Below are 15026 nucleotides of genomic sequence, written 5' to 3'. Positions count from 1 at the left end.
TAATGCAAGCCACATATGCAATTTAAAATTTTCTAGTAGCCACATTTTAAAGAGTAAAAATAAACAGGTAAAATTAGTTTTGGAAATATATTTATGTAACTCAATACCGTTTATTCAAAAGATTATGTAAACACAGAATCAATATAAAAATTGAGATATTTTACATTCAGTTTTTCATACTAAGTCTTCAAAATTTAGCATGTTGTTTATACTTATGGGATACCTCAATTTGGAATAGCCACACTTCAAATGCTTGATAACCACATATGGCCATAACTGACAGTACAGGACTTCAATTCTATGCTTTAGAGTAGAGTGAGGAAAAGAGCGTTGCTTCTCTTCCCCCTCTTTTTTTAAGCTATAAATGAGGAAGGATATTGTCCCTGTGGCTGCTTGCAACCACCTTATGACCAGGAAGTAATCCAGACTGGATCCTGGGTCCTTGATCACATAACTAAGCTTTGCTACTCCAGAGTCTGCCTGCCTCTGAACTCCCAGTGATGGGACATGATTCATTGCTCTAGAGTTTAAGCCATTTTGAGTCTGACTTTCTGTTAAACACTTCAGAAAATGTGCTAATGTACCTACCCCTCCCATTCACATTATAGCCACAAAGGAGTATTTCTAGTCCCTGTGATGAATTTTCTTGTCATATCAAGTAAGTAGACACCAGCCAAACACATTTCTCACCCAGGCTACAAATTGAGAGAACCAGTGAAACTCTGAGTCTCCTATTTCCCTGAAAAGTTACTACTGTCTTCACTTTTGTTTGAGTCCTATGGCAGTGGATCTGTTCTTAAGGAAGTTAAGGCAGCACTTTATATTAGATATTTTAGAAGCAAAAGAGTGGACTGATTTCCTCTAGCACTGTGTTCCAAACAAAATGAGCCCATCCTTGGATATAGACATAATCACACTAAAACAAAATTATTTGAGTCCAAAATAAAATCAGTTAGTATGAACTTGTTGTGCTTATATAAACAGGAAAAGCCTCTCCAAAGTCTCAGATACAGGAACTGCATGAAACTCTGAAACTGAAATATGGGCAGTGGGAAAGTGTCTAATGAGGGTCCCTTATTTGTGATGGAATGCTGCCAACTAACGGCTCACTGATTCTTCCTATAAAGTTACCAGGATAAATGCATGTAGATGGCTCTATTCAGAAAGGTCTAAAGCAATTAAAAATGAAGAAAGATCTCAAATCAACAACCCAAATTTATACCCTAAGGAACTAAAGAACTAACCTCGAAGTTAGCAGAAGGAAGATAATAATACAGATTAGAGCAGAGATAAACAAAATAAAGAATAGAAAGCCAGCATAGAATCAACAAATCCAAGAGTTGGTGCATTGAAAAACTGAACAGAATTGACAAAGCTTTAGCTAGATTGACTAAGAAATAAAAGGATGTAATAGTCATAACTAAAATCAGAAATGAAAGAGGGAACATTATAACTGATTTTACAGAAATTAAAGGAGTATAGTAAAGTACTACAGACAATTGTGCAGCAACAAATTGGATAACTTAGATGAAACGTATAAATTCCCAGAAGTACACAACTTATTGTACTGAATCATGAAGAAACAGAAAATCTCAGTAAACCCATAACTACTAAGGCAAAAAATAAGTAATCAAAAACCTCCCAACAAAGAAAAGCCCGGGCCCAGATGACTTCACTAGGGTACTTCTACCTAATATTTAAAAAAGAATTAACACCAATCCTTCTAAACTCTTACAAAACAATTGAGTAGGAGAGAAAACCTCCAAACTCATTCTGTGAGGCCAGCAGCACCTTGATACCAAAGCTAAATAAAGACACTACAAAACAAAAAACAAAAACAAAAAAAAACTCTACAAACCACTACTCCTAATGAACATTGCTACAAAAAAATCTTCAACAAAATACCAGCAAACAGAACTCAATAGCACATTAAAAGGAGTATACTAACATGACTATGTGGGATTTATTCCTGCAATGCAAGGGTGGCTCAATGTATAAAAGTCAACCAATATAATATATAGCATTAACAGAATAAAGTAAAAAAAACTCATTATCTCAATTGATTTGACCTATTTCAAACCTTTTTAATGATAGAAACAGTCAACAAACTACAAATAAAAAAGTAACTACCTTAACGTAACAAAAACCACATATGAAAATCCTACAGCTAAATATAAACTCAACGGTGAAAGCTCCTCTTCTAAAATCAGAAAGAAGCAAGGATTCTCACTATTGCCACTTCTAATCTCTACTGGAAGTCTTAACCAGAACAATTAGGCCAGAAAAAAATAAATAAATAAGCATCTAAACTGGAAAGGAAGAGGTGATCTCTGTTTATAGATGACATAATCTGATATTTAGAAAACCCTAAAGATTCCACCAAAAAAGTATTAGAAAGGTGAAGTTGTAGGATATAAAATCAATAAACAAAACTCTATTAGATTTTTAAACACTAACAATAAACAATTAGAAAAAGAAATTAAGAAAATAATTCCAGGCCATCTTGCGTCCCCGCGTGTGTGCGCCTAATTTCAGCTGGTCCACCTGAGGCCCCCTGAGCACCAACCCTAGTCCCCCGCGCGACCCCTTATCCGCTCCGACAAGATGAAAGAAACAATCATGAACCAGGAAAAACTCTCCAAACTGCAGGCACAAGTGGGAAAGGAACTGCTCGCAGAAAGAAGAAGGTGGTTCATAGAACAGCTACAGCAGATGATAAAAAACTTCAGTTCTCCTTAAAGAAGTTAGGGGTGAACAGTATCTCTGGTATTGAAGAGGTGAATATGTTTACAAACCAAGGAACAGTGATCCACTTTAACAACCCTAAAGTCCAGGCATCTCTGGCGGCGAACACTTTCACCATTACAGGCCATGCTGAGACAAAGCAGCTGACAGAAATGCTGCCCAGCATCTTAAACCAGCTTGGGTGGGGCAGACAGTCTGACCAGTTTAAGGAGACTGGCTGAAGCTCTGCCCAAACAATCTGTGGATGGAAAAGCACCGCTTGCTACTGGAGAGGAGGATGATGATGAAGTTCCAGATCTTGTGGAGAATTTTGATGAGGCTTCCAAGAATGAGGCAAACTGAATTGAGTCAACTTCTGAAGATAAAACTTGAAGAAGTTACTGGGAGCTGCTATTTTATATTATGACTGCTTTTTAAGAAAGTTTTGTTTATGGATCTGATAAAATCTAGATCTCTAATATTTTTAAGCCCAAGCCCCTTGGACACTGCAGCTCTTTTCAGTTTTTTGCTTATACACAATTCATTCTTTGCAGCTAATTAAGCCGAAGAAGCCTGGGAATCAAGTTTGAAACCAAGGTTAATAAAGTTCTTTGCCTACTAAAAAAAAAAAAAAAAAAAAAAGAAAATAATTCCATTTATGATAACATCAAAAAGAATAAAATACTTAGGAATAAACTTATCCAAAGAGGCAACATGTTTGTACACTGAAAACTACAAAACATTGTTGAAAAAAGACACCAATAAATGGAAAGACATCCTGTGTTCACGGATTAGAAGACTTAATACTATGAAGATAAGTAATCTATAGATTCAATACAATCCCTATTGAAATCCTAATGACTTTTTTTCAGAAAAAAAAAATCCCTCCTAAAATTTGTATGGAATTTCAAGGAACACCAAATAGTCAAAACAATTTTGAAAATGAAGAACAAAGTTGGAGGTCTCACACTTCCTGATTCCAAAATGTAATGCAGAGTTATAGTAATAACAACTACATTATGAGTAAGGTACTGGCATATGACAGACATATGGAGCAATAGAATAGGATAAAGGACCCAGAAATAAACCTTCACATATATACTTGAATGATTTTTGACAAGGGCCCCAAGATCATTCAATGGGAAAAGAAGAGTCTTTCAGCAGTGTTGGTAAAACTGGATACTCTATGAAAAAGAATGAAATTGGACTCTTACCTTACACTCTTACCATAAACAAAAATGAACTAAAAATGGATCAAAGACCTAAATGTAAAAACTAAAATTATAAAACTCTTAGAATAAAACATAGGGCTGGAAAGACTAAAGCATGATTGGGGGGGGGGCGGGAAATAAAACATGGGGAAGAAGCATCATGACACTGGATTTGTCAATGATTTCCTGAATATGACACAAAAAACACAGGCAAAAAATATTCTGAATATATAAAGAACACCTACAACTCACAACTCAACAAAAAGCCCAACAACCTGATTTAAAAATGAGTGAAGGACTTGAATAGATATTTCTCCAAAGAAGATACACAAATGATCAATAAACAGTGAAAAAATGTTACACATCACTAATTGCTAGTGATGTTTGTGTCTTCCCAAAACTCATACATTAAAATTTGAATCCCCAAGGTGATTATATTAGAAGGTGGGCCTTTTGGGGAGCTGATTAGGTCATAAAGGCAGAGACCTCATAAATAAAATCAGTACCCTTATAAATTAAGCCCAAGGCAGCTCTTTCATCCCTCACATCATGTGAGGACACAGTGAAAGGCACCATCTATGACAAAGTGTGCCTTCATCAGATTCCAAATATGGCTGCTTGATCTTGGACCTCCCAGCCTTCATAACTTGGAAAAACAACCTGTTGGTTGTAAGCTACCCAGTATACAGTATTTTATTATAGTAGCCCAAATGGACTAAGTCACTAATCATTAGGAAATATGCAAATCAAAACCACAGTAAAATACCACCTCAGACCCATTCAAGTGGTTACTCTCAAGAAAACAGAAAAATAACAAGTGGCAAAAATATGGAGAAATTGGAACTCTTATGCACTGTTGGTGAGAATGTAAAATGGTGCAGCCACTATGGAATATTATGGTGGTTCCTAAAATAATTAAAAACAGAATTGCCATATAACCCAGCAATTCCATATCTGGTTATATATCCAAAAGAATTGAAAGCAGAGACTTGAAGAGATATTTGTATACCCATGTTCATAGCAGCATTATTCACAATAGCCAAAGGGTGGGAGCAACCTATGTTCATCAGCAGATGAATGGATAAACAAATTGTACTATATATAAATAATCGAATATTATTGAGTCTTAAAAGTAAGGAAATTCTGATTCATGCTACAACATGGATAAACCTTGAGGACGCTATGATGTTAAGTGAAATAAGACAGCCAGAAAGGATACTATATGATCCCACATATATGAGGTTGTTAGAGTAGTCAAATTCACAGAGACAGAAAGTAGAATGGTGGTTGTCCAAGACAGTGGGGGTGGTAGACTAGGGAATTATTGTTTAATGGGTGCAGAGTCTCAGTTCTGCAAGATAAAGAGAGTTCTATAGATGGATGGTAATGATGGTTGCATAACAGTATGAATGTACTTAATGCTTCTAAATTATACACTTTAAAATGGTGAAAATAGTAAACTTTGTGTCATGTGTATTTTACCACGATTTTTTAAAATGTTCAATTCTTGCTTGTCTAGTTCCCAGAAGACTCAATCAGCATAGCTCAAGAAATCCATTTCAAATATAGTATTAAAAACTTTTTATCTTAACATGTAAACAGGGCTGCCGCTCCTTTAAAATATAAAGGACCCCAAACGAGATGGTTTTACAAACCCCAGAGAGAAGCAATATAGTATTCACATCTGGATTCTTTTCTCAGGAAAATTTTTCACCTTCAACTCATCAATATCTCCCTCTTTATGTACTTTGTTCAACCAACATTTATTGAGGGCCTACTGTGAGCTAGACACCAAGGATACTAGGAAGTTATGAGCTTGAATCTATCAGGCCTCCTTAGGTTGAGAATCCACACTTGAGCTAGATCTTGCAGAATAAATAGAATTTGCCAAGTGGCAAAAGGTAGGGCACTGCATTCTCAGAAGCTAAAAGAGCGTGTGCCAAGGCATGTAATTGTGAAAGGGGAGGATCTATCCTAGGAAATGGGAGACAAGAAGGCATGAGTGGCATGAAGCCAGGGAGAACAAGTTTCCAGCTCTTTGCTCTGCCTTCTTCTCACTTAAGCTGCCTTTTCAGTAATAAAGAGTTACCTGTAGGCATCTTGCATGCAGTCTAAGGGTAGTAGAATTAGGTATCTATAAGTCTCTGTGGTCCTGGGAAAAGAATCAAAGATGAGCATCTTAGGCCAAGCAAGGCAAATGCCAGCACACCTGCCACCACCACTCCCTTCTTCCAATTCCACAGCAGGCATGAGTAATCAGTTATCTCCCAGCTCCACAGCAGATATGACTAATCAATAACTGTGCTCTTTCCCTTTGAGGCTACACACAGTCTTGTAACCTCAACACAGCACTCAGACAGACAGAACCAATGAATCAGAATGGCACAGCAGATAAAACCTGTTTAACATCCATATCCCGGGGAGTAGCATGCTTTGGCTGCCCCATGTTGAATATGCAGCAAACAAAAGCTTGACCACTTGTCAGCAGCAAGAAATTTATGGTTGAAAGTTAAAATACATGGGTAGATCAAGGAGGAATCTTTTCATGATGAAGCTTACTTCCAGCTTTTGCAAACTCTTATTTTCAAGCATCTTCCATGTGCCAAGGACCCAGTACATACCATATATATTTTGCCACATGGACTATTCACGACAACCTAGCAAATCAGGCATCTTTATTCCTGTTTAAGATGAGAAAAGTGTGACACAAATATCTATGTAATCCATCCCAAAAAACAAGTTGAGAAAGAAGCAAAGTGAAGATTTGAACCCCTGTGACCAACTGTACCATATTTCCTCCATATTGTGATAATTAATTACATTTTAGGTATTACTTTTATAGTCTCATTTTGCATTTAGCATGGATATTGTTGAGAAGTCAAGAAATTACTCAAAAATTAAGAATACTCACAGTCAAAAAACAGAGGTCAAAGGGATATTGGCCACAAATTCTAAGGAAACTGTGCATAAACTGAACAGAGTTCAGTCAGTATGAAGGTCTGACATGACACTTAATCACTAATCTTGAAAGCTTACGATGGGTTCTGAGAAGTTACATATTTCCATCTTGCTCTGAGAATTAGGCATTCACCATTATCCACATTTTTTTTTCTCTGTACCCAGTCAAGTAAGATATGATGCTCTTTTTAGCATTAGGCATCCAACAGCATTTCAGTTCATCCCAGGGGAACTCTTCTTGTCTAAAAAGAGAAACCACAGAAGGCTTTTGCTACCCAGGGGCAATTGCTATTACCTATAGTTGAATCAAGTTGATTTTGATTCAGTGCCTATCCATTACTCAGGGGAGAATCCCCTCTGGGTGGTGAACGTGAAGATGGTTCTTCCCTGAGGTCTCACTCTAGGCAAAGTTGACTTTCCCAAAGTATCTATCCTAACTTGTGTGTTTGTTGGACAAAAACTGTATCTGTCTTTTTCAAGTATTTCTTTTAAAGGTATGTTTTTATTGTGGTAGAATTATTTTATAATGCTTGCATTTCATTTTCAGTTCCTAAAACAGTATTTGTAATGTACTACTAAAGAAGGCACTATTAATACAATTTCTGTAAGGTTTTAAATTATTATCCATGTATTTTTTAAATTCCCTTTCTTCCTTCCTTCCTTCTTTCTTCTTTCTTCTTTCTTTTTCTTCCTCTTTCTTTTTTTTTTTTGAGACAGTCTTTCTCTGTCGCCCAGGCTAGAGTGCAGTGGTATGATCTCGGCTCACTGCAACCTCCATCTCCTGGGTTCATGTGATTCTTCTGCCTCAGCCTCTCAAGTAACTGGGACTATAGGTGCATGCCACAACACCTGGCTAATTTTTTCTATTTTTAGTAGAGACAGGGTTTCTCCATGTTAGCCAGGATGGTCTCAATCTCCTGACCTCATGATCCACCCACCTGGGTCTCCCAAAGTGCTGGGATTACAGGTGTGAGCCACCGCACCCAGCCTAAAATTCCCTTTCTATATAAACATTCATCACCACAAATAAATAAATGCATCCTTCAACATTTTCTCCTACTTACTCTGAATAAGTTAATGTGTATTTGGCAGGGATGCAACACAACTCATGTTACTGTCCCTTAGGGCTTCAAGTGTAAATATTTTCCAATGTCAACATCTATAGTCACAGATGAAATCCAAGAATTGCTAAATCCTCATGCCACAGCTGATTAAAACACACCAATGAAGTTGAAAGGAAGACTGGCTTTCTTGCAGAGATATGAATATTAGATGAAATTTAGGGAGTCAAAAATCACAAATCTGAGGTCACCTAAAACCAGCTGCAGCTAGAATAGGCACTCTCAAGGTAATGGCACATGCCATGGCCTGGGAGAAGGAGGCTTGTGTTCTAGCCCTAGCTCCACATCTTCTAATCCATGTGGTTTGGACTTTGATCAGCAAAACGGAAATTAAAACATTGCCTTGCCTTCTACTCCGTACAATTGTTATGAAGAGCAAATGCAGTAATGCATATAATATGCTCAGAAAGCCATGAACTGCTCTATCAAAGGCAGTTATTTAGACCCTTGAAAAGGCTGTTAGCATTTACATTACATTAAGGAATACCAGAGCTTTATATATTCAATTAATCCTTTAATCTCTTGCAATCAAGCCTCCACTTCTGTACACCATGACACTTTCTAAAGAATGTTTCAGCTTCGAAGTTGAGAGAATGTGGAGGCAAAGTCAGAAATGAACTAAAAAATAAACTGCCACATTCCATGTCTATGAGCCTTATCTTCACTGACTTCATTTTTACCATAGATTCCCCTCCCTTGAAAATGCCTACAAAGGGGATGTTTTTAAAATCAAATCATATTTTAAATATATGAGGTTAGTTTACTTTGAAAGGGCAAAGTGAAGATTTGAACCCCTATGACCAACTGCACTATATTGCCTCCATATTGTGATAATTAATTACATTTTAGGTATTACTTTTATTGTGGTGAATCCTTTGGAATGTGAATTACTCTTAATCTATCTGCTGTGTAAATACAGATTTTTATATCCTGGGTTTGCTTGAACTATATATACACTTAAGCTGGATGGGCCCCAGGAGTCATTTATTTCTCAACTTCAACTAACAAACTGCTGTTCTCAGTGCATGACTGTTTCAGCAGCAGCACTGGAAAACAAGAAGGAAGGCAATGGACCGGGTCTCCAGCTCCATGCGGGGGGATGACTCATTCAAGACTCAAATACATGCTATTGTGGCATTCAGGATGAGGATTTCTCCTCTTTTCAATAAAAGGCAGTCTTAGCCATAACCAGCTAGCATATTGTATTAACTCTCGACAATATAGTTTTCTTAACTACAAGCTCCTAGGGGCAGATATGTTATTTTTTATTAAGCATAAAATTTACCTGTGTAAAAGTACCAGATGCAGTTTGTAAGTGCTACCTAAACATGAATTAATAAAACAAATATTCAGAGAAATGAAACAGTAAGCACCTAGAGGATTAGGTACTTACTCTAAGGATTTAATAACATTCCTTTATTAATAACTAATTATGCATCAAATCTAAAACAGGAATCTCAGCAGTCCTGAGTCATCACTTTGGTAAATCAAATACCATGAATATGAATGAATATCACTGGGTCCGCTCCCTCTTGCATCTTTCTCTTTCCAGAATACTTTCTCAGCATGTCTTGCTAATGAGTTGTACAATGATCTTTCAGCCAGAAAAATCGAGGCACACACTGTTTTAAGAGTGCCTGGGATTGTTTTAATCAGATATGGTAAGATACGCAAACGTAGAAATGACTGTCATAATGAAAAGAGTCTATTTTATACTTACAGGTCCCTGAAAACTGGAGCCATGGCATGCAGTGCAGGCCAACATGGAGAAGCAGCAGGGCTGGTCAGGAGACAGAGAGAGTGAAGGGAAAACTTGGGCAAGAGCCTTTATTGTGGTTTCCACAGGAAGAAATGGGCAAGGTAGGGTAAGCAGGCTTAGGCTAGTTTGAATAATTTCACCTGGCTCTGGAGCATAAAGGCTGTCACTAGCTGTCTGGTGTTTGGCCCTAGGATGATTAGGGAAGGTGAATAGTGGCCCACAGTGCGATAGCCCCATAGAGGCTGTGGTTGGGAGTAGGAGCTCTGGATTGGTTGGTTTGCATATGAAAGATGTGCTTGGAGGTGAGTTGTTTGCTATCTCCAGGAACGAGCTATCTCTGGAAGGGCAGTCCCTCCAGGGTCATCAAGGCCCCAAGATGTCAAAACATCCAAAATACAGAATGAAAAGACATGATTAATAGACATACCCACTGCAATTCTCTGAAATAATACAAGAAGCCAGGGATTAGATCCAAGCATGCACTTTACCACACATCCCTCCTGCCTGACCAGGAGTTTTCTCGGGAAGACTCTTTCTGAGAAGGTGGTAGCAATAGAAATTGGAGTTATGGAAATAGATTGTCTATGACTTTTTATTGAATAACCATAACACCAGTTTTTCAAGCTGATAATACTGGGAAGTCCTCAAATTACAATATGTATCAAGCCCATAAGTAATGTCATCAATTAGAGTTCGGTTCACTTACATGTAACTCAAAATCAAATTTGTTAACAGTGGCTAAAACCATATAAATCTTTGTCTTTTTCATGTAAATAAATTCTGGATGCAGGCAGTCCAGGGTAGGTATAGGATTCTGTTCCACTAAGTCCTCAGGGATCCAGGCTCCTATGAGCTGGGGCCAAGCTACCCCTAGATCCTCTTTTGGTCCCCATGACCCAGGATGGAAGCAATTATGTTCCAGGCAACAGGCTGGAGGAAGAACCAAAGGATAAGAAAGTAAGAGGCACATACGTATCAGCTGTCTTTTATGGTTCTCAGAGTTATCATAGGACATTTTAGTTTTCTGCCATTAGCCAGAACTTAATCACACAGTCATACCTAGATGAAAAAAAAAAAAAAAAAAAAAAAAAAACCTGAAAAATGTATTTGTTATATAGCTCCACTAAAAATCAAAGACTCTCACGATTGAATTTGGACGACAACTAATGGTCCCTGTCCCAGCATCTGTTTTGCGTTTCCATTCCTTCATTCTATATTCTCTTCTCTTTTATGCCACCACCAATACCTCCAAGAGTGGTCGGCTAGACACTTTTCAAACCAGAAATCTGTCATCTTAAACTTCACTGTTTTCTCTCACTCTCCACATTTAGGCCAAAACAGTGTCGGATTTTTCCACCTCCAAGTGTCTTTTGAGCAATTTCACAAGAGGGTCTTGCTGTAACCTCCTATCCAGTCTACCATCCTCCAGACTTACTGCCCCTTCTTCCTGCCTGACACCCCCACACCCATTCCAGATCATGCTCTGCTCTATAGCAGGAGCCACTTTCAGAATGGTCATCAGACCATTCGGATTCCGATTCCTATTTGAAACATAGGCATGTTTCTTCCTGCCTAGAGACCTGCAGGGGCTCCCCATGACCTTCAGCTTAAAATTTACATCCACTGGCATTGCATATGAGATTCCCCATGATGTGTGGTCTCCGTCCGTCTCTCTCACTTCGTTCTCTGACTCCTGCACATACTATAACAGCCCTACAAGATCTCAAATCCACCATGCAATGTAATGACTCCATGCATTTGTGCATTCTGTGTTACTAGGAATGTTCTGATCTTTCCATCTAGGAGTTTCTGGGTCTCCCCCAAGCCTAGGAAGTATTCATTGACTCCCACTCCTGGCACCAGATGAGTACTGCTTCCTGGGTGCAAACCTCCAAGCCTTATATATACCCAGTGGCCACAATGTGGTGCAGTGATTTATTTACACATTTATTTATTATATCAAGTTCTGAGTTTCTGCAAGATAAGAATTGCATCTTACTCATCTTTGTAGAACTAATACTCTATAGTATCTGTTGAGAAACAGGTCCCTGGTAAATGTTCATTAAAGAAACAGACCCTTTGCTGAATGGGAGATGCTGTCTGAGCTTGGAGCTCCTGCACCACATTGGCATGCCCACAGTTGCATGTCTTTTCACTCTTGAATGGCAGTTGGCTGGTGCCTCTGGCCAGAATCTCAACTGTGAATTGTGCTATGCACCACTTGGCCAGGGGCCATCCCAGTGACAGCTGTTTAGAGGCACATCTATGTATTTGTGAGTGTTCATTTGTGGGGAAAAAAAAAAAAAAAAGGAGGCCAAAAGCCACCATCGTATGCCAAATATTTCAAAGTCAAATTATGACCTTTGTGGATGACAGAACCGGCCTTAATTTTTACAGTGTACTTCAATAGTGACCCTATCCTAAAATGTACCATTGTGAAGATATTAACCCACCAAAGTTTGCACTGTCTGTTGTTAAGATTCAAATTCTTTGTGGATACTGCAATCCCTACCCCACTCATTAAAGCAACTTTGGCACATTTCAATCCATTCATTGACCGTGACACTAGAAATTTTTAGCACGAGGCAGTTTGAAACAACTTAAATGGTGAATTGAGATGCTGTGGCAGCTTCTGATGGTGAGTGAACCATGGAATGAAAGGTGGCCCAAGACGCCCTAAGGAAAGGTGCCTCCTTGTGGTAACACCATCAGGTGAGCCCCGGCTCCCAAGCCTGCTGCTGAGCTCTGCAAAATGGTCTTTGCTGGTGGGATCCAGATTGGGATCCCAGCTCCACATTCTGGCTTTGCCATCTGCCAGTTTCGCAATGCTTAGAGAGTTACTCAGCTGTTTTATGCCTCCATTTCCTTGTAAACTGGAGATGTACATCAGAGTTACTTGATTGTGAAAATTAAATTAGATAATTTACATAAAGTAGCTAGCACAAAGCCTGATCTCCATTAAGTGCCCCATAAACATTAACGATTAATTCTATTGTGATTAAGAAAAGAGTCAGTATTATGGACCCAGACTCCCTGGGATTGAATCCTGGCTCCATCATTTCCCAGCTGTGTGTCCTTGAACAAATTATTTAGTTTCTCTGTGCCCCAGTTACCTCATCTATAAAACAAACTAATATTAGGAACAACTGAGGCGAGGTATATAAAGTGCTTAAAACAGTACCTGCCACGTTTAAAAAGGAAGCCTCCCGATGGATGCACTTTCCAATGTGCCTTTGAATAAGATATACAGGATCTGGGTATATTGGCAGATACATTGGCAGCAGTAACTGAGGTTAGAGTTAATACTAATAGTACTAGTAAACAGCAGCATTACTTTACCAATTAGTAACAGCTCCCATATATTGCATGCATATTCTATGCCGCACACAAGCGTATGTGGAAGCTTCTCTTTACCTGTCTCTCTCCCTGACTCCCACAAAGCTCACCTGATTTTCCCCATAAGGTTGACACTGGACCCAACCAAGGGCTGGTCATATCATTTGATTTAATAGTATGTACCTATCCTTTCGCACAACACTTAGCATCAGGCTGCTCATAATCCCAAAAAACACAATCCAGAATATTGAAATCTAAAAAAATCCAAGTCCTTAACATCTAAAATCCCAAAAATCACAATCCTGAAAAATTTTAAATTCCAAATATTGAAATCCCAAAAGCAGAATTCTGGGGAAGGGATTAGTGCATCTTTAGTCATATGTAGGATACTTGCATCATGTCTGTTGCATCGTGTTGGGTGGAACTACTACCTTGATGTCGTCTATATTTGCATCTGGCAGAAAATTCAGATGAGTGGCTGGGTCATTTAATAAAGCATTAGGGAAAACTTCAGTTTAAAAATGTGTCATTTGCCTGCATTGGCATTACTTCCAGTCGATGAAATTCTGAGCTTTGAATAAATGAAAGCTTCATTTGTCTGAAGAAGCCAGCAACTTTTGACTGGTTTGAAAATAATTATGTGCAAAGCAGGAGAAGAAGACATGCAACAATGTTGCTGTTTGATCACAGGATTGTTTCTGCCAAATGTCTGGTTTGTACATGAGCACGTGCAGAATGGATTTCCATGTACCCAGAGCAACACAGAAGCACTGTACAGAAAATGGAAAAATGTAATAGGGAATGCTCATGTCAGTGTATATCAAATCATAGGATTTCCAAAAGGGCACTGTCGCATAGAAAAGATAAACATATCCTTTGAAGAGAGCCATGTCCTTCAAGAAAAAAAGCAGCTATTCATTTATGACTCAAGACTTCAAAAATATAGTTAATGATCATGAAAGCTGGCCAGCTTTTATAGATTGCCTCTTTGCAATTGCCCATAATCTAACCCTGTAATATACCTTCTGATGTATCAAATTTTCTATTTTTACTTTCTATGTTTTTCTTCATTTTTTCCACAGTTTTAACTTGTCAGCATTATTTTTTAAAATTGCTATGTATTTTATCTTCACATCATTTCCAACACAGGGTGGAAATGGGTGAAGTAAATTGGGTGAAACCTTTGAGAGAGCTGTAGTTCAATTTTATGTATTTTTTACAAATTCGACTCCATGAAAGTACATTATCACACCATTGACTTTATGTGGAAGCATTGTGTGTACATAAAAATGCAAAAATTTCTTCAATAAATGACAAGATGTCTTTTTTGTACATCTCCATTTGTGAAACATAAAATTTTTTGAGATCCTGGTTCTTTGGGTGACTATGTGGGTGTTGGTAACCCATCACAGTTTTTGATGGATCTTGTCAAGACTTAGGTTGTCTGTCACCATATTTCAGATGACCACAGTTATAAAAATGAGTGCACACAATTACAAACCATAGTGTTATGCAGCAATACATTTTGCTTTTTGGCCTATTTTTTAATGAATATGGTTTGTCTGCCCATAACTGTTATACCATTAACTGTTGTTGGTATATCTGAGTGTCTACACTTATAAAACTATGTCTGTTATTATTGCCTGTTTTATTGTGGAAAGTGGCCTATGAAGCATTCTGTCATGTCTTTATGCTTTTCAAATAAATCTCCTTTTAAAATATAAATAAATGTCTTTCAAGGGATTTAAAAATATTTTTTCTAGAACTATATTTTTGGGATTTGTATTTCTCAGGTTTTTATAATTCAGAATGATGGCATTTGGGATTGTGTCTTTCAGAACTTTGCCCAAACCCAGCTGGCATATAGTAGGTGCTCAACAAGTATTTGTTGCAGGCATGAAGTACCACAGGGCTGCC

At 38.0% G+C, this 15026-nt stretch overlaps 1 pseudogene; it reads left to right on the top strand.

Moving 5' to 3' along the window:
- The first annotated feature begins 2579 nt into the window (after nucleotides 1-2579).
- Nucleotides 2580-3356, top strand: LOC100895045 (transcription factor BTF3 pseudogene; annotated as a pseudogene).
- The last annotated feature ends 11670 nt before the right edge of the window (nucleotides 3357-15026 follow it).

The sequence above is a fragment of the Callithrix jacchus genome, chromosome 11, assembly GCF_049354715.1.
Source record: "Callithrix jacchus isolate 240 chromosome 11, calJac240_pri, whole genome shotgun sequence".
NCBI lineage: Eukaryota > Metazoa > Chordata > Mammalia > Primates > Cebidae > Callithrix > Callithrix jacchus.
The sequence above is the reverse complement of the archived record's forward strand: the minus strand, read 5'-3'. Positions and strand labels throughout refer to the sequence as shown.